We start from the raw sequence: 24,917 nt of genomic DNA, 5'->3' as shown, positions 1-24,917 counted from the left end.
CTTTTCAATTTGTTTCCTATTGCCAACCTAATAACTTTGAGTTCCTTGATGAGGGCAGCAGTATTAAGAATGTGAGCAAACAGTTCATCATGTGTCTACATTTTTGTTTGTATATGTTGCATTTCATCCATCCCTAAAAGCAGTTAACTAAGAGAGTAAGGTCCAACGATCTAGGTGCCCAATTTACCGGCCTTTACAACCAATCTGTTTACCAGTAAATTTGTCATCTAAGAACTGTTTTACTTCATCTGTGAAATGAGTTAGTGCTCTATCAAGTTGACAGTAAATTTCAATCTGTTTTGCCAATGAGAAATTTTCAAACACTGTAAGAAATTCATTGTTTAAAAATTCTAGATAATTTCTTCCCGTTAATGTTGTTCTAGTATGAAAGGACCTTTTAACTGGTTGTCGATCATGCTCATTGAAAATTGTTGCTGGAAATTTAACTCAACTACAGCATGTGGGTTTTCTTTAGACCACCAATGTGAATTCTGGGTGTTGTTTATGCCATTATGGGTAAAAGCAGCTTCATCTGAAAATAGTATGAACAGAATTAAGTGATAATTACTGCTAACCCATTAACAAAATTGCAATTGTCTGACATGGTCCCCAAGCTGGAAATGTTGTATTTTCATGAACACGATAAGGACACAGTCCGTGAACATGTAATGTCCTCGATAGTGCACTTTATGAAATGTTGAGTCATGTGGAAATTCTTAGCGTACTTGTTGTAGGACTAAGCTGTACTACCTGAAAAATGTTTTCCTTTGCATCACCATGTATTGGTTGACATTCAGATGAAACATGAATTGTACCATTCTTATAAAGATTATTAAAAAATTTATAAAATACTTTACTGTTTGAAACTATTCGCCCAGGATACCTACGTCGATATTCTTCCAAAATCATAACACTTTTATTTTAAGTTTTGTTCTATTTTATTTTTAATAATAAAAGTTGACTTTGTTTTTGTTTTTTATAGACTTCATTAATCAATTTTCTCAGAATTAAGTTCCTTACAAGTTTTGATAACAAAATTTACATTACAAATTTAACAAAGTTATTACAATTCAAACCTAAAGAAATGTGTTTTTTGTCACTGAATTTTTCTGTTGTTCTGCTTTACATTGGATATCATAAAAACTATATGAGGTACACTTCTGGTACCTATTTTATTCAATTTTTCAAGTCAAAATACATTAGAAATCATGAAGTTTACCCCTTTAATACATCTTCAAAATTTCAGTTTGACCTAATTTCACCACGGTAACTGAAATCTAGGTGATATCTTTCACTAGCCATAATTCAACAACAAAGTGTTTTTGGACATATGTTTGTTTGACCTTTTGTTTCCTTACTTCAAGCTCTGGAAACAGTTCCCAAATCACTTTCCTTTTCTCCTGAATCACCTTTTATATAAAACTTTAAAATTTAACCTTTTTCAATTAATATAAGTAGAAAATTGTTATTACCCTTAATGACTTTTTTTTCTTCTTATATGAAATAATAATATTTTGTACTATATTGTTAAGAATACATTCATACTCCTTTCTGTTTTCGTTCTCATTTTTTGCTGTGAACTCTGGCACAGCAGATTTTCAAATGCAGTTCAATAAAATTACGCAAAATTTATTTCAAGTTGTCATCCAAAAATTTAATGCATTTATAAAACTCAAATTATGTGTACACTAATTTTTTACTGTAAAAAAATGGAAAACAAGATAATTAAATTAATGAAACACTTCATTGATATTGCTGTATATTTATGATAAGGCATACTATAAATCTGCCCTTGCTTCATTCACCAAATACTTTGTCACATTAACTTAATCTTCAAATCCCACTATGCATAGGTTAGGTTACTGACAGTTTTCAATCATATATTCACGTTGCATTGACACAATTGTAACTGATACAGACTCAAATCTATAACATTTATGAATGTGCAAGAGATATTTCCTACCTTAACGCTTTTCATTTATATAAATATCTCCAACTCAAGACTAAATATTTTCTTTAAGCACAACATTCTTTAAACTTTTTCCACATCCAAAAGAATAATGTGAATTTCTATATTTAGAACTTGCCTTTTTCTCAAAATTTTATGTAGAAGTAAAATATCTACACATTATCTCATTGTCAAAAATCCAAACTGCATCTTCACTTTCATCTCCACTGCAAACTTCATCATTTATTTTTACTTTTGAATTATTTATATTAATGTAAAATTAATATATTTCAGCATGTCATTTAATGTAATTATAATGAAATGCTAATAATAATATTAGTTACATGAAATCAAAATTGTCAAAAGTGCACGGTTAAATATCTTCTTTGATAACATTAGAGCAATGAAGCGTTGGGTTTTGATTTATTATGCAGTATAATTTTTTTTTTAAAAGATAAAAAACAAAATAGTTACTACTATCCTGACCTAATGTATGTATATATAGTGATCAACTTAAGATAACCATCATTGGGATCTCAGAAACAAAAATTTTAAATGGAAAACCTTCACTACATTTTTCCCAACATTAAAAATACGGTATTACCATTTTTTAAATCTTTGCTCTTTTCCCAATACTGCAGCCAAATTCATTATTTCAAGTGGAAACTCCATATTTTTATTGCATTTTTGGATAGGGAACAGTATTTTTATTTTTGGGTATTCTTCTCTAAAAACACAGCCATTACAGAGCTACAAGCTGATAATTGTAAACTTACAAAAACAATAAATACAATTTTAATGCTAAATAGTTATCACCCATTACTGCCCATTGAGCTGGTATAATGGTTAAACTTGTCATCACAAATCAGCTGATTTGTTTTAACAGCTTTGTTTAACAGCTGATTTTTGAAGTCAAAGGCTCTCAGGTTCGAATCCTAGTAAAAGTTGATTGCTTTTATATAGATTTGAATAATAAACAGTGGAGCACCAGTGTACTTTGTTGGTTGGGGTTTAATTAACCATACATATCAGGAATGGTCAGCCAAGACTACACTTTATTTACATCTCATACATATCATCATTTTATTGGGCCAGGAGATGCTGCCTATTATTCACTAGTTGAACAGATGGCAACATACCCATTAAGAATAATAATCAGCTGTTTTTTCCATTGTTGAAAATTTTCTCTAATTTTCACTGATGGTTTGTCTCCCCTTATTCATTAGTTCTTTGATTTGCTGTCAAGAAATTAATAAATACTTTATAGTTCAGTCAATAGGAATTTCTTTGCTAAAAAAGTAGTAGATTTTAGGGAAGTACATGGAGTTGCAGATTAGGGCAAGTATAACTTGTTTATATGTGACAGGACAAAATTTTCATTAATAGGACAAAATGGTGGCTGTTCAAAGGTGGTGAAAATCGGTTTTTCAATTTTATAGGCAAAGTAAACTTCCTAGGCGAAAAAATTCTGAATAAAAGTTATAGGTGCTGGGATTCTGAAAATGACCTCCAGTAAAGCCCATAAGGGCTAGGTACAGAGAGGGTGGCGTGGCAACCGAAACTGCCACATGGAGGATGTCTTCCTCTACGGGGTCAATTATAGGCATTTGCAGTACCTATAATTTAAGCCCATAAACATTGAATTTTGTTAATTAGTTACTGCAAAAATTCAAAATACTGATAAAAATGGTAATTTTTTGCAAAGCCAATAATTATTGCAAAAATAACTTTTTTACAATTTTTATTTTAAAAGCTGGCTCTTGGAATTCCAAATTCAATAAGTGGTTACACAAGAAAATTGTTGACATACACAAATGCATTGCTGAGATATAATTTGTTTATAAAAAGACTTTTCAGGTAACTGTAATTATTTTGGTCTTTAAGAACTTTTTCATGTCCATTTCAAGTGCAATCTATTATCATCTAGTGCAATCTATATCATCAAGGCTTGCACTTTCAAATGGTGAATAGTTTTAGACCAAAGTTTATTGTAAAACTTGTTTACACTTCTTCAAAAAAATGAGCGAGAAATAGAGTATGCATGCATGCCAGTCGTGGAAAGGTTAAGTGTAGTTAAGTGGTTCGCAGCATTCACACATGAATAAAGCTGAATTCTTAACTTCAAATCGGCAGCGGAGTGCAAAGAAATCACTCTATTTCTGCAAATATTGGATGAATCAAGACCGTTTGTTTTTTAAACTGGAGTAACTTGAAAAAATAACTATCACGTTATCATTTTTTACATATTTCAGATATGACTTTTATGTATAATGACGGGATTAAAATAACGATGGGATTTATCGACTTTATTAATAGAGTTGATAATTCCACCTACTCATTAATCCTAATGAAAATAAACTAACCAATATAATTGCAAATCTATGAACACTGACTAAATTAAATTTCACTAAATGACTTGATTTAGATATCACTCATACAAATTTAAACATTTTTTTTATACACAATGTTTTTTTGTAGAAAAAATAAAAGAACAAAAAACTGTACAACTTGACTTCTAACATTGCCCTATGGAGAAAGTGAATCTCAGCTGAATAGTGAGGGGAACTAGTTTTATGAATCCAGGAATCAATTAAAAAAATCCCTTTGGCATGCCAGAAGGCAGAAGTAGATTTCACCAGTGCTAAGTACGGGATAAAATTCAATTAACCACACATCTCAGGAATGGTCAAACTGAGAATGTACAAGACTATACTTCATTTACACTCATACATATCATCTTCCTTCATCCTCTGAAGTATTATCTAAACGGTAGTTACCAGAGGCTAAACAGGAAAAAGAAAAAGTACGGGATAAAAAAGATTTCCACCTTAAAGTTAAGAAGAAGTTCAAATTTACTCAATATCACAATGGTTGCATGTGAAAAAAAAGTTTTACATGTTTCACATACGACCAACCCCATCTTCTTACAATTCCAGCAACATTTTTGTCATCATCCCTTGCCAAAGGGTTGGTCATATCAAAAATTGTTTCAGACAAAAGTTTTAGGTAATGTTTAGAGGATTAACAATCACTTTAAACAAATTTGATACTGTGCCTATTAAGGAAGATATGTTATTTTTTGTCTTCGAAACCCCATTTTTTCCACCCCCCTAGACCAATGTTTGATGATACCAAAAAACTTTACTTATATAAGTATTACGCCCTTATCCAAAGAATAGTAGAAACTTTAAATGAATTTGATATTTTATTTAATAAGAAAGTTATAGCAATATTTTGTTTTTTCAAAAAAGCCTCCCCTATTTCCACCCTCATGGTCTGATTTTGCCCATTAATGAACTCGAGCAAGATTTTGAGTCATTATATTTTATGTATTAATTTGAAAGTGATTTGTGAAAAATTACAGCGGTTATCATCGCCACAAGAAAGTGAAATATATATGTGTATATAAACTTTTGAACTGACAGTGGTTTTGGGATCTGGGGGATGTGAACACAAAAAAAATGTTGTAATTTTCCAGAAGACGAATCCTGACACCCATTACAATAGGTAGCTTTCTTATGAATTCAATATATTCAATAGTTAAGGAATTAGGTAGTAGATAAATATACGTTTTCCCTGAAAAACAGCACTTTCTAAAAAATATATTTAAAGAAAGCTTTTGAACAACAAAAAAGTAGTTATAAATCACGCAAGCAATATTCCAAAGACAAGCATGGTTTTTTTAAAATAATATAAATTTAAAATATTAATTTTCATGACCATGGGGATTAAAGAGATATCTTTTTTATTTCCCAATCGCCAATTGATGCTTTTTTAAAAGAACCCTTGTTAAATTAGTAAATAAATATAAATATTTTAAAAGAAGACAAGAATTAATATTAAAAAAAGTGCAACTGGAGCATTACCTGGTAGATAATGCATTCTTTAAAACTAATGAATATTAGCATCTCAGGTGAGCATTATTATCAGTTTTATATACAAAAATTTGTACTAAATTTTATTTCCTTTTATTTTTTTTCAAATGTATCTTTTATTAATATATAAATGACAGCTTAATTGGGGAAGCACTACAATGAGAATTATCATTATTTAAGCGCTGAAAATAATCAAACATTAATTCAAGAACTCCAGAAACAAATACAAGATAGGTAACAGAATTAATTTAAGCCTGCTACTATGAATGTTAAATCAAGTTAGGCATTATGGTACGCAAGAATTTTTTTTAAATCACAGTAGGGCCTATAATATTTTGTGATATCATTTTATTTATATAATTAAAACTTTATAAAAGTACATGAAAATATCTTAGGAAATTTTCAATTGTATGAAAAATTCTCAGGCTGATCCGTCACTGGGAATCATGATCCAAACCTAACAACAGCATCTGGATGAAAGGGTAATATGCAACTACACTGCTATGAGGTTGGAAAATTACAAAATATTTAGATAATATCACTAGTTGTAAAACAAAAATAAAGTTCTAGTTTAAAAATATTGATGGGTTAAGTTTACATTTTAAACAAAAGTTGAGTTTTAATGAATTTTAAAAAATTAATAATTTATTAATTATCAGCTAAAAACTGTAAATATCAACACAAATACTACTGTAGTTTGTTTCATTACACTCAATCTTTGGACAAGTTTACTTAAAGGAAATAAGTATATAAATGAATCATTGGTTGTTGTTACATTAATACTAAATTTTATCCAGTACTCTTCTTAACTGGTTTGATGGACTGCATTCATTATTATCATAAGCTAATATTTTAAGCTAAGTATATAAATTGATACCACTGATTAAGTCCTCTTTTAACATCCTAATTAACATCTTTTAGTTCTCTCTCAATCACACATTCTGTCTCTCTCTCTCTCTCTCTCTCTTAGTGTGTATGTGTGTATGTGTGAGGATCTAAATTTACAATTATAGATATTTACTTGTATAATTTTTCATTATAGCATCTATTAGTTAGGTATCTTATATTAAAACACTGCTACATTTAATTTGTGATTTAAAACAAATAAGTGATGAGTGAAAAAGAAAAGGATACTACTATTTCAAATGAATTCATTAGATTGATAATGGGCAGTTTTAAAAAAATATTGCAAATGACAGTGGCAGGTCTTCTCAAACTGGATGAAATCAAAAAGTAAACTGATTATTTAATCAACAAAAATTTGTGATTTCTTGAAAAAATTCTTAGGATTTTATAAGTTAAAATATAAAATAATAGGAATTTAAATAATTCATAATTTTATGAATTAATCATAAAATAGCTCAGCAGCTGCTCTTGCCCTGATATAGTATGATAAGATCCTTTATCATTGAGAAAATGCTGATATTTTAACACTAACAATCAGATCGCATTAATAATATGATATCTAAATTCCTTACAAAAGTAAATAAACTTTTTAGACTTGAATTGGGTTCTGCAGAACCGTAGCAGCTAATTGACATAACGTACTACTCTACTGATACAGAGAGGATTATCTCAATGTATATTTCTGAATGATACCAAGCCAAACTATTGCTGCGATTTTACATTATGCATGAGGCTACAAACTGTATATAAACATGCCATACTGAAACTTACTGCAGACATGGATGGCAGTTTTAGGTAGCAGTATTTACCTTTATAATTACAAAGTAGGGTATTACACCTCTCATTTACATTTCATAAGCATACATACAGCCACAAAATAATCTATCAGAACATAAAATCAAAAATATTTAGTTCACTCACCACACAAAACGCCAGAGTAAGCAATTAAAAAAAATTGTAACAGTAAAAGTTACACCATGAAGGAGTAAACAAAACTTTCAGTTAGATCCCAAGAATGGAAGTATAGATGCAACCTGATTATTAGCCTATAAACATTTTCCGACACTGATCAATCACAGTAACAGTACGAAAATTTTTATATTACAAATTTCATTAATTAATAGATGTAAGTCAAATTTTAAGTTAAGATATCAAAAAGCAATATTAACCAGTTTGAAACACAAGTTAGTAATAAGTATCACATTTTTAAATGCGTTAATCGAATGCAGCTATTAAAATGTAGATTATTACCATTAGTATGCACGAATACCCTGATGCAACAGGATGAAGGCGGTACCTTTAAAACAATTGTTACTTCAGATTATTTATGAACACTACACACTTACTAAATATAATCAAAAACATTATTGAAAATGCTTACTTCTCTGTGCAGTTATTGAAAAGCGCTATGTCTTTTGTCTATTTTATGATGAACACATTCCGAGAGTACTTCCACAGTATAAACATAGTGTGGTTTTGAATCTTCAACTAATCTATACTTCGATATATAAATTTCGTTCATACTTAGGTAGTGGTAGTACACTTAAACACTGATTACTCTATTTACAGTAATCTTTTCTGAAAACAAGCATAATTTATTCACTGAATAAATATTTTTTTGGGATTATACAATTCAAAAAAAGGAACAAAAAGGCACATGACAACCACACCTCCCTCGATCTTTCATTCGACGAACGAACACAGTAAACAAAAAACCGTATTAACAGACTGTGTGGTAAATAATTTAAGCAATTAGGACTTCTACGGGCGGATTTGAATTAAATTTTTGTCCTTGACGTTTTTAATGTTTACAAAAACTAAAAAGTCGCTATGAAAAATACTGACCAATACGAAAAAATATACTTAGATTTTTTTATTTTATTTTATAATGATGTATATGTTATACACTACGATAAACTCGACTGAACATAACCAATAAATCGTTAACTGTTTTGACTTTGGAGCCAACATAACCTGAAATGGAATAAGATAAAAACTTTGTTTGGAAATAAAATGGTTTACTTAAATTCTTACACATATCAGAAAATATCATTGTACTATAACAATATAAATCCAAGCTCTATGCTCGTATATTACTTTCGAAATGTGTCTTTTACCGGCTTACTCTCAACCTATGTTTGCCTTTGCCCACATCGCTTGAAATAGAATAATACGTTTTTATAAAACAATCCTTGTGTATTCTTTTATTTCAGAAAAAATGTATTTATAAGTGCTTGGTATTAAATACAGATTTATCTCTTAAGCAGGCCAAAACAGTTATTAAACTACATAATATTTTGTTGAAAATCAAACTTATGACCTTCAATTAATCCTATAATTATGTTACATACTTGAAATCTAGATTTCTTTGCATCTTATGTTAAGGGGCATGTATAAAAGAATTCATGTTTTTAATAACTAATCCTCTGGTACATAAAATAAAGTACAGTTGATATTAAAACAAGCTAACAAAAAAGTTACTGCTTACCTAATTTTGGCTTAAAATGATATATGTAATGAAAGGATTTTCAAGGTCCAGTTTTTACCAATAAATATACATTAATAACTCAGGCTATACTTTAAACACGTAGTTTACATTAGTTAATAAAATAAAATAGAAAACCAGTAGTTTGGCAAATTAAATTATATATAAATTTGATGACGTTAGCTATGGTCTATCTCATAATAGACCACTAAATTTTTGTTTGTTTGTTTTTCAATACTATATATTGTTGTTTCTAATTTAATTACTTTTATTTTCAAAATACTACATGTTAATGATATCATTACTTGTAATATGATTTATTTTTCAATATAAAAAGATGTATTTTTAAAATTTTAATAAGTTTTCCTTGCTATGGTCATCAGTAGTAGACAATAAAAATTAGTAAGACTTTTGAAAATTTATGTAAACAATTTTATTAAATTACACTTTAGTTGTTAGTATTCTATCTTACTTCACATCATTCTACTTTTAAGAGGCTACTTTTTTTTTGCTGCGGAATAATCAGGTTGCAAGGGGTGCAGATTGTTACAATAATACATCATAGAACCTTTTTTTGAAAATTAATATTGAAATGAAATTTACCTTTATGTTAAATGCAGCAGGTGTTGTCACTTTGTTCTAGGCATAATTCAACTCTTACAGCCATGTTATGTACACAAGTTGTTAAGTGTTGGCAGTTTAAGTGGAGATGGCTATTTTATATATTTTTTTGTATTCTTTATATACAGCTTCTCAGAACATAAGTCACAAGGTTACCTGTCAAGAAGTTATATAAGTGAATTCTCTTTAAACATTCAATATTTCATTTATAACAAGTTTTCAAATGAACAGTCATATTATCTCTGAGTAATAGAATTGGGCATGATGTTTTCAAGTACATGGAGTCCACAGTTCATCACCTTAAAACTTCTATCTAAACAAAAGTTAAATCAGAATATGGTTGTTCAAGGATAATGTGCAGTTTATCTATAACTGTAGACTAGGCTTTTATTTCTTAACCAGATATAAAAATCAACAATTAGAAAACAAAATTAAAGAGTTTATAAACTGTCTTCATGAATTTTATAAAATAGAAATACAATGTTTTAACAAAAGTATTTTAAGTTCTAAAATAGAAATTATTAAAAAAAATAAAAAATGACATTCTACTATCTATTTAAGCAATTTTGAATCATAATTTTTAATGTAAAAAAAAAGGTTTAACTTTAATTTATAAAGTGATGTTTAATTCGTAACAAATCTTAAATAAAAATTAATTTCAACATTACTGCATCATGTTAACTCTAACATCATTTTTTAACTTTCTTAATTCACCCACATTTTTGAATCCATATTTCAGGGTGCCAATTTAAAAAAAATTACCTACAAATTTCATAATCTTTGTGTTTATTAAGTTGAACTAAATTCAAATATTAAGGCAGTATACATCTAATGACACAATATAATGTTAATACGCTTTAACATGTATTATGAATACTTCTTTCATTTCTTAATGATATTGCAGCCATAAGGTATCATCAAAAATATAAAACAGCAATTATTAAAATAACTATAACTGGACTGGGAAACATTTACAACTAAATATACCAACTTATAGCAGCATTAGGGCTAAATGAATGCAAGTGGTACAAATGTGGACGTATCTTTACAAGTGTATAGTAACCATACGTTTTAAATGGCTAAGAAAATTAGCACTATCCATTTTTTTTTTTTTTAATTAAAGAGACTGAATTCCAATTAAAGAAAAATATTTTATTTACACACTCAATCAAGTAAACTAGTAGTAACTACATTTTTTAATCTATAAGCCCCTGAAAAGTTAGATGCTAGTAAGAAAAAAAGTATCACATGGTTTTAGTGAGATATATTTATTTAACCCACTGGTCTCTTTCTGGTTTGTGTGTATTCTAAGAACAATTCAGCAGAAAAAAAGATTAATGTATGAAGTTAAAGTTACATCTATAACCATTACTTCACCAGATTCAAGACCTTAACATAACAGTATTTCTGCACTGATGGACCTTTGTCGAACTTCTGGACATGGACTTTGTCGAACAGACGGTAGTTACTTGGTCCTAAGTCCAGGATAGGCTGAAAATGTTTCACTTGAATGAAACTGAACATTGTTATGCAGAAAACAATACCCCTTTGTTGTACTGCTGTTCTGGATTGATTTCATAACTTTTTAAGTAGGGTTCAACTTAAAAGAGGTCCCATCACTTAGTTTAGTCTACAAATAATAATTTACTGGCAAACACTTACATAATAATTTACAAGTGTTTAAATGTCCATCCACTTCTATGCACTTGTCAACACGTTTAACTGTGTTCCAGGCTACTATTGTAAGCTGTATCCCATCTATTTCCTGAATGGAATTTTTAATGTCTGTCTTTTGTTCAATTCTTGCAGGGTGTGTGGACTGCTCCTATAAAAAAATTGATTTTTTATAGGATCTTTCTTACTGCTCCATTAAAAAAATCCTGTAACATCTCTGTAATAGAATGAGTTGTACAGCAAGTGGTGCTGTCTTGTTGCAACTGGCTGTTACGCTTTTCCTCTTGCAGCAAGGCTATGAACTGTAGGATCATTTTTTGGTAGACAGCAACATCCAAGTTTTTTTTAAAAAAACAAGGGTCCTATTATTTGTCACCTTGATATCGCATACTATACATCTACTTTTTGTTGATGTAGGGGAGAATCAAAGAAATCTGTGCAGGTTTTCATTACCCCTGGTTCAATAGTTCAGACTACTTTCTTCATCTGTGAAAAACACTATTTAAAATGCCAATGTTGCCTCTAATGAAATTCTTGAACCACTGACAGTAGTAAATCCTTTTGAATGGCATTAGTTAGCTTATGAAACACCTGTATTTCATGAATGTTATCAAAACATGTGATGTTCAAACTGACTGTGTTGGGCACGTTTCTGGTCTAACTCTGAACCCGTTTCGTGTAATTTTTCAACTAAATTCTGAGTAACACTTTTCACTGGTGCTTCCTTTTCAAATTTCTTAGCAAGTTTTTCCTACAAGTGTTCAATGTGAGCACATTTCATCACCCTGCATAATTCAACTGATGAGTTTATTTCATAATTTAACCAGTATATCTGGAGTAATATAATAAAAAGAACTATAAAAATGAAAAATATGACTACCAGAAAAAACTGAACTAAAAAAAAAGAAAACGAGGTATGAAAATAAAGGATTAAATATCATTATGCAGCAGTATTCAATAAAATAATGGGTGACCAATCAATCGACAGTTTTAATTTGTTTAAATATATTTTTCATGTTGTAGAAATAGCAGGCATTTAAGGATGTGTAATGATTAAGATCTTACCAGGTCTTATATTGATAAGAAAATTTTTTCCTTCAATGAAAATATTTAAATGCAGTCTGGGGAGGGGGCTCTGAATAATAATTATTTTATATTAAAGAACCCTCTGCTATATAAATATAAAATACAAGCTATTATATTTATAGCTTCCATATTAAAGAACCCCCCTGCTATATAAATAGATATATTAATTTATATTTAAGAGATCAACCCTAAGTACTGAATAATTGAAATAGGATTTCATTACACAAATAGAAGTGGTTTTGTGAACTTGATTCGCATCATCAGCTGCATACAAAAAAACATCATAAACTTGCAATCCATGAAAACATACCACTTATTCGCTTATAATTTGTGATAAGTTAAAAATATTTTAAACAAATTAAATTTAACTTATCATACTTTGAAGTCTTATAAAAAAATTTTAAAACTTTTAATTAAATTAAACATTTTTTAAAATTATAATCAAAACAAGAGACAAAAAACAAAAAATTGTTTAAAATTATAAAAATTTATCAATTAAGTTAAAATTAAAATGTAAAAATATAATTAAAACAAAGATAAAAATTAAAACTTTTAAAGTAAAAACAAAAATTTAAGCAAAGAAAAATGATGTGCCAGCCGTTTCACTGAATTTACCCTACTGACTATATTGACAGATCAAATACTGCAGCCTTTATACTACTGTCATCCTTGTATTCTGTTTGAAGGTTGATCATATTATTCTTATGTTTATATATACAATACCTTTCTAAAATGTCAAAACCGAAATCCTGTTAATCCTATCTATATTGCATTTTTTAATTCCTAATATTTTTAAGTTTGTCTGAATATCTGATATTGTGTGTTTATTTTTAATAAAATGATCCGATACATTCAAAAAACCCAGTTTACTTTTTTTATAACTTCTAAAATGTTTTATAAATCTGGCTTTAAAAGATATAGTGATCTTACCAATATAAATAAATATTGCCACAATCATTACATACAATTTTATAAATACCATTCAAATTCTATATATCAGAAGTATTATTACGTATATTACTTATTAAATGTTTTATTATGTGGTTATTCGTTTTGTATGCAGGTTTGAACTTATTATTATCACAAACCTTTGTTTACATTACAAAGGTTTGGTTTTAGGTCCAGTACATATACCAATATGTACTGGACCTAAAAGGTAACAAGGAGGCACCGTATGCAAGGCATGTGTGCTCCAAGGTGCCAGGAGCACATGCCAGACTGATGAAAGGAAACTTACATTCAGACCTTTTACTGAAGGACGTTATGCAAATAAACATAATAGGAAAACATAAGAAAACAAGGAAGCAGGGTCTGCATCCGCGTATGTCCTACTGGTAGCAGGTGATGAAGACCAGAGGACAAAGCACATGGTGGACGGGCTGAACAAGCTTTGGAAGGCAGAAAAAAGGTAGATTGGAATAGTGGCAGCCAATGAAGACATAGGCCGTACTAACAAGAAAAGTGACAGAATACTGGTGTGTCCGGTGGGGACTTAAAGCTCCGTTATACCTGTTTGGTAAAGGAGCAAGTAAACGAGAGGGACTCCACTGGGCCCAAAAACGGTCATGGTGACAATGAGAAACGAGGATGCCACCTATGCACACCCTCCTGAAGGATGTTAAGAGGTGTGTAGGGAATGACCTGGCAGAAGATATCCTTTCAGTGCGAAAGGGACCAAGAGAAAAGGTGAAAGTTAGGCTGAAAGAAAACAGTGAGGGAAGAACCACACTGAAATCAAGGGGTGGGTCACAGATCCAAGGACTGGTGGTGATGGACAGATCAAAAGGGGAGAGAATGGTGTCAGTCCATATCAAAGATCTCGACCTAGAAACCATGAAGGAAGAATTGACTGAGGCGGTAAAAAAGGAAGTTGGAGCTGATGAAGAAATACGTGTTACCTCACTGCGCCCTGCATTCGGCAGCATGAAGAATGCCATGATGGTCCTGGCCCAGAAACATGCAGGAAGGTTGACATAGAAAAGGAGGCTACTTGTTGGCACTCATGTTGAGTGGAGCCGAGGAGGGAAGTAGAATCATGCTATAGATGTTGGGAGCCAGGCCACAAGGCTGTAGAATGCAGAGGCCCCAACAGGTCATGTAATTGCTACAACTGTGGAGCCTTAGGTCACTTCAGAGAAGAATGTAAGGAACCCACCAGATGTGTATCTTGCAGGAAAGAAGGAGAAAGAATTGGAAGCTTCAGTTGTAACAAATTACATCAGAAATGAGAATATTACAAATTAACCTAAACAGATGTTGGGTGGCCCATGGATGAATCACTGATAGAAAAGGAGACATGGCCATCTATGACATAATTGGGAGATATGCGAAAATAAAAATAGAGAGAGGAGAGGGAAGACTACTGTTGAAAACAAGCAAGTGTCAGTGTGTGTGGACAAACTCTTGGTGGTGGTTGGTTCTCTCCCACTAACTTGCATTAATGATGGAGGGGATCCAACATTTATAGGAAGGGGCAGAGGATTGGTGGTGGATGTAACCTTTGTGTCTGAAGGCACGGTGAGGAGAGTGGTAGAATGGCAGGTCCTATTCACGGACTTTGCCAGTGATCATTGTGGTATCAGCTTCCAGATGGAGTGGGGAAATGTGGATCAAGAGGAAATCCAGACTATCTGGGGCCCAATGAAGCACAGGTGTAAAGGAAAGCGGAAGCACGAGCTGCTAGATTTGAGCAGAACCCACTGGACGAGCTGGAGGTACTCATGAGGACCTCAAAGAAGAATCCAACAGCGTAGCTCCTGTTAGGGGTTTAAGAAGGAGAAGGGCCTACTGGTGGACAACGAGGATTGCTGAACTAAGAGGGGAAGTCATGAGTGCACAAAGAAGACCAAAGGAGACATGGGGAAGATGATCTGATGCTAGTAGAAGAACAAAAGGCAGCCAGGAAAAGGCTCACAGCAGAAATCAAGGAGCAAAAAAGGGAAGCTTTGGGCTGAAATAGACAATAACCCTTGGGGGCAGACATACCAGATTGTGACGGAGACGCCTGTCTACTCTCACAGAAGACCAAGTGAGGGGAGTCGTACGTGAGCTTTTCCCAGCACAACATCATCAGTGAGAAAGAATAGAGCTGGGGCAATCAAGGCGCTTCAAGGTGGGTGAAACCATGCTGGCAACAAGAGAGATAAATGTTAAAACGAGTTCAGAATCGGATGGTGTTCCGGGGCTGGTCATGAAAAAACTGATGGAAAGCCACCCTTGGCCAGTTTTGGAAGCAATAAATATTGCGGTACAGGATGGTCAATTCCTGGAATGCTGGAAGGAGGCCAGATTGGTCTTACTCCCAAAGGCAGAGATGCAAATGGGAATACCTGGAGGATACTGCCCATTGTGCCTGCTTAGCACAATGGGAAAGGTATTTGCCTCTTGGCAGGAAGGCTCTCAGACAAGAAAAGAAAGGGAGACCTCTCACAGAATCAGTTCAGGTTCAGGAATGAGAGGTCTACTATAGATGCAGTAGAGAGGGTGGTCTCCTGGCCAAATCAGAAGGCAGCAGGCAGCTGGCGCTGGAGGAGAATATGGTGGTGGTACTGCTTTATGTAAAGAACTCTTCCAATAACGTTCCTTGTTCAGCTGTCATGGAAGAACTGGAATGGAGGGAAATAAGCCTATACATAAGAGCGTTGGTTAATGACTATTTAAATAACCGGAGAGTAAAGGCGACGTCAGAAGGAGGCGTGGGCTGCGACTTCTATATTCATGGGGGAGGGGGGTGCCGCAGGGTTAGGTGATGGAACCCCTCCTATGGAATATTGTTTTCAACGGAGTACTCAGGCTAGAGTGCCTGGGGACATGGAGGTCGTGACCTATGCAGACGATCTGGTGCTGCTGGTCTCAGGGGCCAGTGAGGGTGAAGTGGAAGATACAGCTAACACGGCGATAACAAAAGTAAGTAGATGGCTAAATGCAAAGGGGCTATGGCTGGCCCCGGAGAAGACCTCTGTTTTAGTGATGGCTGGCCGACGAAGACTGAGGAAGATCACCCTTGTGGTCGATGGAGTTAGGATGTGGCAAGTTGGGGTGGCCTAGTACTCTGGAGTGTAGCTGGATAGAAGGAGGAGCTTTGGAGAACATGTCAGCCAGGTCATGCAGAAGGGGCATCATATGTCAATGGCATTGACAAGGGTAATGCCAAGAGTAGGAACCCCCTAAGACTTCAACCAGAACATTCATCATGTCAGTGACCACCTCAATCGCGCTGTATGCAGCCCCGGCATGGGGAGAAGCGATGGCTTTCAGAAAGAATTCTGCCATACTGGATGCGGTGCAGAGAAGGGCAGCTCTAAGTGTATCGGCGGCATACAGGACGGTTTCAGGGGAGGCGGTCAGAGTGTTGGCAGGTCTTCCGCCAAACCCACCCCGGGTTGGTCTTGTGGTGAACGCGTCTTCCCAAATCAGCTGATTTCGAAGTCGAGAGTTCCAGCGTTCAAGTCCTAGTAAAGCCAGCTATTTTTACACGGACTTGAATACTAGATCGTCGATACCGGTGTTCTTTGGTGGTTGGGTTTCAATTAACCACACATCTCAGGTATGGTCGAACTGAGAATGTACAAGAATATACTTCATTCACACTCATACATATCATCCTCATTCATCCTCTGAAGTATTATCTAAAGGGAGGCTAAACAGGAAAAAGAAGAAAAAGAAGAGGTCTTCCGCCAACCTGTCTTCTAAATAGGAGTAAATAGGAGGGTTGGCATGACTGCTGCCCAGGCGCATAGGCAGATGATAGAAGAATGGCAAGAGATTTGGGACACCTCGACCAAAAGAAGATGGACCTGGAGGTTGACAAAATGAATAGAACCGTGAAATAGGCAAATGAAGGGGGAGCTGGGATACCATCTAACCCATCTCCTGACAGGCCACGGTGACTTTGACGTATACCTGCAGAGATTTCACTTGAGAGAGGACTCTGGGTATGTTTACTGTGTGGAGGAGAACACCCCAGAACACCTTCTTCCTTTGCAATAGGTGGGCCCAACTAAGGCATGAGTTAGGGTTAGATGAACTTACCCTTGACACAGTGGTAGAATACATGCACTGAGGGGAAGGCCACTGGAGAGCGATGTAGGAGTGGGTCACCCAAATACTCTGATACAAGGAAGAAGTGGAAAGGACAGGGCGCCGGTAGAGGATCTTAATGCCTGGAGAACATGATATCCAAACTGAGAGTGCAAGGAATAATACTGAGAGGAGGATGTAGAATAAGAATTTTCATTGTTAATTTTAAGTTCCACACATAGAATAGTTAAATAATATTGCAATTAAGGAGTCAATTGTATTCTGATAATTTGTAATTTGTATTTTTGTGTATATGAAATGTTATCACTTGTCAAATGTAAATGTATATTCTCATACTAGTTTGTGAAAATTCACACCAATATGTGGATTTTGGGTAAATTGTTGATAGCTAATGGTATTGTAATTTAAGTGTTCAATTATTTTGATGTAAATGTATGATTAATTTTTGTGTATACGTTGTCTAAAACAAAGGACACTAAAAGCTATACTGAGAGGAGAGCATAAATAAATTAATTTGTAAATGTTAGTATTGGGAATTCAATAATGCGTATGCAGATCTTGTGTATTTCATTAAGGGTTAAATAGTATTTTAAGTGTTAAATTGTATCTTGTGTAATAGTATGTGTTCAATGGTCCATTGTAAACCAATAAGATTTTGTATTATTCTGTATATCGTGTGTAAATTCACCAGGGCATGCATGTCACTCACCATGTACTAGATGCATCCTCGCGATAGGGAAGGTAGGTTAACTTTCCCCTATTGCTAATGGGAAAGAAAAAGTGAAAGGTGGCAAGGGGAAGGGAAGAGGGGAAGGAGAGCACGTGCTCAATGGCTAGGGAAACTAGTTGCTGTAAGTAAGGGAGAAGGAGGAAACATAAGGAGGAGGAGGAAGTTAATGTTAAGTTAAAGACCAGGGTTGAAATGTGGTGACGTATAGAGATAGGGAGGCAGCCTTTATGCCTAGGGTGCCCTGGCTCAATTACATGCAAGTGTAGAAGAATCGGGACTCCCTGATGATGGCATAAGGGACCCTCGAGGTGTGTGAGGGTTGCGGGCAGTGAAGGGCATGTGAAACACATGCTTGGAACTGGTAGATTAGGAACGGGGAGGGCAGCCTCCTAATGGAAGGAGGTGTCGGCAACCTAGATGGGGAGATCAACATATCCTGATGAAACTAGAAGGACCCCAATGAGAGAACCTCAGAGGAGGCAAGTCAGGAAGGGCAGTCTGCTGCCACGACACTCCGAGGTGACTGAGTTTTGCTTAATGGTGAGGACCAGTTGCTTTGGGTTGTTTAGGAATGGTAGAAAAAAAACCTTTGTAATGTGTTCGACTATTTTATCAGTATATACATATTTTAAATACACACTGTCAATTTTTTGTGCGTTATTTTCTGGTTTTAAATTTGTGTTATTTTTAATTTTTACCATTTGTTTATTATAACTATTATATAGCAATCTGTTTTATAATAATATTTAATTTTTTGTTTAATTCATTTTTATTCCCGTTATTTTTTGTATAATTAATTCCTCTATTTACCATATTTGTATAAGTACTAATCTTATGTGACCATGGGTGATTTGAAGCTCTATGTATTGTGGTTTTGTTGGATGTTGGTTTCCTATATACTGAAGTTATACATTGATTATTTTTACTAAAATTAATACCAACATCAAAATTTATTTTTCTATTGTTATCAATTTCAAATATAAATTTCAAATCATTACAGTTTGAGTGTAAATTATTGAAGATTATTAAATGTTCTTCATTTATGACCAGATTATAGACTACAAAAATATCATCAACGTATCTAATCCACAGTAAGATATCATATGTATGTGTAAGCCCATAAACTATTTTATCTTCAAACTACTGTGTTAAAATCTCACACAATGTGGATGACTTCAGTAGCGTACTTTCTTTGTTGTAATATTTGTTATCAAAACTATAATAATTTTGTTAGCATATGTTTTTATAATAACAATGACGTTTTAAACAAACAAGGGACCTTCATGATTTTGTACTAATATTTTCTTTAATATATTAATAATGGCTTCTACGGGTATACTTGGACACATATTACAGATATCATAACTAACCATGCTAGTTTACTTACTTACTAACTAGTTAGTTTAGTTTTAGTTAGTAGTAAGTTAGCAAAGTTTTTCAAAGGAAGGTTTAATTAATATTATACACAGACACTCTGAGTTCTTTTTCTATATTTAGCTGAGATCTATATTTCCCCTTCAAAGCAGCCACTGCAGAAAATTCGGTTTCTCAAAGGTAGGATATTGAAAATAGTAATAGTATACGAAATGCTCTTGCTTTCAGTGCAGAAAACTCATCTTCCATCGCTGCCCAAAATTCAGAGACTGAATTATTATTAAATTGTCTTTTGATTTTGCCACTTGCCGTGAAGTATAAAAAGATTTCTTCTTTGGCAGTTGGGAGCCCTTCGGGAGTATTTTGAAATGGATCCCAACCCTCTCGTAAAGAAAATACTTTTTTAAATTCTTTGCCAGCATGGCTAAATAATTATCAATGGTTACAAAAATAAATTCAGCTTTGTAAGTTTTAACACATTCATTCACATTTGTAAGCATTTCTAGGTTTTTTAACTTTAAATTTCCGCTTCATAATTCCAATTTTCTACAAAAAGCATTAACTTTATCACTCGTATCCAACATGTGTATTTGTTCCTTGGAGTTGAAGATTCAAAGTATTTAATTTCTTGAATATGTTGACCAATTCAATCACAAATAAATTATCTCAAAACGTTTCGGCTTCCAGTCGGTTTCCTCTTCTAGAAAAATGGCTATTTCATTTCTTAAATCAAAAACACGTTGCAAACATTTCCCACTTGATAACTATCTTGCCTCACCAAAAAAATAGTAACGCTGAATGTACTGCACTCATGTCTTTACAAAGTGCAGAAAATTTCTTGATTTTAGAATTATTCTCATTTTTATATAATTTACTGATGGTTACAAGCATCATTAGCACAATATTCAGATCAGGACTCACTTCTTTAGAAGCCAGAGCTTCTCTGTGGATGATGCAATGTGTCCAGACAAACTGTGGAGATTTTTGTTTCACAAATGCTTATAAATCCCCCTCTATGAATCATGAGACCTTGCCGTTGGTGAGGGGGCTTGAGTGCTCAGGGATACAGAGTAGCTGGACCGAAGGTGCAACCATATCGGAGAGGTATCTGTTGAGAGCCAGACTAAGGAATGATTCCTGAAAGAAGGCAGCAGCTCTTTCAGTAGTTGTTAGGGACGTGAGTCAGAATGACTTAAACAGCCATATCAACATCACTCAGTCCTCTGAGTACTGCGCAGCTGAAAGCAATGGAAAACTACAGCTGTTTTTTTCCAAGAAAATGTGGCTCTCTGCATTTTCACATAAGAATAATGGAGGCGCCTTCCTTGGTAAAATATTCCGGAGTTAAAATAGTCCCCCGTTCGGATCTCCGGGTGGGGACTACTAAAGGAAGGGGTCACCAGAAAACTAAAAAATAACATTCTACGAGTCGGAGCGTGGAATGTTAGAAGCTTGATAAAGGTTGGTAGGCTAGAAAATTTAAAAAGGGAAATGGATAGGGTGAATGTGGATATAGTAGGAATTAGTGAGGTTAGGTGGGAAGAGGAAGGCGACTTTTGGTCAGGTGACTTTAGAGTAATTAACTTAGCGTCAAATAATGGGCAGGCAGGAGTAGGTTTCGTGATGAACAAGAAGATAGGGAGGAGAGTGGAGTATTTCAAGACGCATAGCGATAGAATCATTGTAATAAGGATAAAATCAAAACCTAAACCGACAACGATTGTTAACGTCTATATGCCTACAAGTGCACATGATGATGATGAGGTAGAGTATGTATACGAAGAGATTGATGAAGCAATTAAACACGTAAAAGGAGATGAAAATTTAATAATAGTTGGAGATTGGAATGCAAGCATTGGAAAAGGCAAGGAAGGAAATATAGTGGGTGAATACGGGCTGGGCAAAAGGTATGAAAGAGGGGACCGAATTATAGAGTTTTGCACGAAGTATAATTTAGTAATTGCCAACACCTGATTTAAAAATCATAATAGAAGAATATACACTTGGAAAAAGCCAGGCAATACTGCAAGGTATCAGATAGATTATATCATGGTTAAGCAAAGATTTAGAAATCAACTCGTTGACTGCAAAACTTGCCCTGGAGCAGACATTGATAGCGACCATAATTTGGTGATAATGAAATGTAGATTGGGGTTTAAAAACCTGAAGAAAAGGTGTCAGATGAATCGGTGGAATTTAGAGAAGCTTGTGGAAGAGGAGGTAAAGAAGATTTTTGAGGAGGACATCCCAAGAGGTCTGAGTAAAAAAGATAAGGTAGAAAATGTAGAAGAAGAATGGGAGAATGTTAAAAAGGAAATTCTTAAATCAGCAGAAGCAAACTTAGGCGGAATAAAGAGAACTGGTAGAAAACCTTGGGTTTCAGACGATATATTGCAGCTGATGGATGAACGTAGAAAATATAAGAATGCTAGTGATGAAGAAAGTAAAAGGAACTATCGGCAAATAAGAAATGCTATAAACAGGAAGTGCAAACTGGCAAAAGAAGAGTGGATTAAAGAAAAGTGTTCAGAGGTGGAAAGAGAAATGAACATTGGTAAAATAGACGGAGCATACAGGAAAGTTAAGGAAAATTTTGGGGTACATAAATTAAAATCTAATAATGTGTTAAACAAAGATGGTACACCAATGTATAATACGAAAGGTAAAGTCGATACATGGGTGGAATATATTGAAGAGTTATACGGAGGAAATGAATTAGAATATGGTGTTATAGAGGAAGAAGAGGAAGTTGAGGAGGATGAAATGGGAGAAACAATACTGAGATCTGAATTTAAGAGAGCATTAAAAGATTTAAATGGCAGAAAGGCTCCTGGAATAGACGGAATACCTGTAGAATTACTGCGCAGTGCAGGTGAGGAAGCGATTGATAGATTATACAAACTGGTGTGTAATATTTATGAAAAAGAGGAATTTCCGTCAGACTTCAAAAAAAGTGTTATAGTAATGATACCAAAGAAAGCAGGGACAGATAAATGTGAAGAATACAGAACAATTAGTTTAACTAGTCGTGCATCAAAAATCTTAACTAGAATTCTATACAGAAGAATTGAGAGGAGAGTGGAGGAAGTGTTAGGAGAAGAGCAATTTGGTTTCAGGAAAAGTATAGGGACAAGGGAAGCAATTTTAGGCCTCAGATTAATAGTAGAAGGAAGATTAAAGAAAAACAAACCAACATACTTGGCGTTTATAGACCTAGAAAAGGCATTCGATAACGTAGACTGGAATAAAATGTTCAGCATTTTAAAAAAAATTAGGGTTCAAATACAGAGATAGAAGAACAATTGCTAACATGTACAGGAACCAAATAGCAACAGCAATTGAAGAACATAAGAAAGAAGCCGTAATAAGAAAGGGAGTACGACAAGGATGTTCCCTATCTCCGTTACTTTTTAATCTTTACATGGAACTAGCAGTTAATGATGTTAAAGAACAATTTAGATTCGGAGTAACAGTACAAGGTGAAAAGATAAAGTTGCTACGATTTGCTGATGATATAGTAATTCTAGCTGAGAGTAAAAAGGATTTAGAAGAAACAATGAACGGCATAGATGAAGTCCTACGCAAGAACTATCGCATGAAAATAAACAAGAACAAAACAAAAGTAATGAAATGTAGTAGAAATAACAAAGATGGACCACTGAATGTGAAAATAGGAGGAGAAAAGATTATGGAGGTAGAAGAATTTTGTTATTTGGGAAGTAGAATTACTAAAGATGGACGAAGCAGGAGCGATATAAAATGCCGAATAGCACAAGCTAAACGAGCTTTCAGTAAGAAATATAATTTGTTTACATCAAAAATTAATTTAAATGTCAGGAAAAGATTTTTAAAGTGTATGTTTGGAGTGTCGCTTTATATGGAAGTGAAACTTGGACAATCGGAGTATCTGAGAAGAAAAGATCAGAAGCTTTTGAAATGCGGTGCTATAGGAGAATGTTAAAAATCAGATGGGTGGATAAAGTGACAAATGAAGAGGTATCGCGGCAAATAGATGAAGAAAGAAGCATTTGGAAAAATATAGTTAAAAGAAGAGACAGACTTACAGACTACATATTAAGACATTCTGGAATAGTCGTTTTAATATTGGAGGGACAGGTAAAAGTAAAAATTGTGCAAGCAGGCAACATTTGGAATATGTAAAACAAATTATTAGGGATGTAGGATGTAGGGGGTATGCTGAAATGAAACGACTAGCACTAGATAGGGAATCTTGGAGAGCTGCATCAAACCAGTCAAATGACTGAAGACAAAAAAATAAATGCTTGTATAATTTGGAATCTTTCAGACATTGAATGAGCACCATTGGTGCATATTCTGACAAAATTTTTCCACTCTGAGCATTTTGAGCATCCCACTCTGTTTTCTGAACTCAACTCCAAAGCTTCTTTAGAATTCGATAATGAACTTCTAACATAATTGTGGTTACAAGTTTCATGAATTCTGCCAGAAAAAGTACCCTTGCTGTCATAAAACACTGCACAAACACAATGCTATTTCTTATTGAATTTCCCACTTAGTTCTTTCTTCTTCAAGATACCTCTCCAGCTACAACTGATTTTTTCAGCTTCTTTCAATATATCTCGACTTTCATTTTTTATTTAAATTCAATTTGTTCAGTCCCTTCTTTTATGTCTTTCACAGTACCAAAAAATATTATGTCCCCAAATACTAACACCTTTGCCTTCGGATGTACCCTTCTGTGCTCCATTTTTTTTTTCAGTTACCATTTCTCCTACTTCTTTCACTTTTTGTCACTAGTTCTGTCACAAACCTTTTTATTATTTGGAGTACTACTAATGATACATCCTTTAAATCTGTCTATTCTTCTGCATTAGTATCATTCAATTCTAACTAGAAGCATCAACCAAATAAGGCACTTTAAAGACACTATTAACATATATACTTGGTGTCAGAAATATTAGGAAACTGCCAAGACTTGGCATAGTTTTTTTTAAAACAAAAACTAATTAGGGCTTTTTCTATAACATTAGTATTCTAAAAAGATTTACTTTGTAAAAAAGATTAAGGAGAAATTAAGAGTTCAAGATAAAAATGACTAGATGCAAAAAAAAAATATCTTTAACTAAAAATCCAACAATTAAGATCCAATAATGATTTTTCTAAATTATCCAACAAGTCTGATTTCCAATACTTTGG

The 24,917-nt window shown here is 33.5% G+C and overlaps 1 protein-coding gene across 5 annotated transcripts in view; it reads right to left on the bottom strand.

Annotated features, from left to right (window-relative positions):
- LOC142328100 (sodium leak channel NALCN-like) overlaps positions 1 to 24,917 on the bottom strand; it is a 28,382-nt gene that overhangs the window by 2,442 nt on the left and 1,023 nt on the right. The window contains exons 1-2 of one of the 5 annotated variants that reach the window (XR_012757188.1): positions 11,498 to 11,631; positions 9,818 to 9,991 (exon numbers count right to left, since the gene is read on the bottom strand). The gene's annotated coding sequence lies outside the window, so the exon portion shown is untranslated. Of the gene's footprint in view, positions 1 to 1,472; positions 1,700 to 8,110; positions 8,308 to 9,817; positions 9,992 to 11,497; positions 11,632 to 24,917 lie in introns of those variants that run through there. The other 4 variants (XM_075371602.1, XM_075371603.1, XM_075371601.1 and 1 more) reach the window with 4 other exon arrangements.

This window comes from Lycorma delicatula, chromosome 7, assembly GCF_047948215.1.
Source record: "Lycorma delicatula isolate Av1 chromosome 7, ASM4794821v1, whole genome shotgun sequence".
NCBI lineage: Eukaryota > Metazoa > Arthropoda > Insecta > Hemiptera > Fulgoridae > Lycorma > Lycorma delicatula.
Note: the sequence above shows the minus strand (reverse complement) of the source record. Positions and strands in the feature narration are given on the sequence as shown.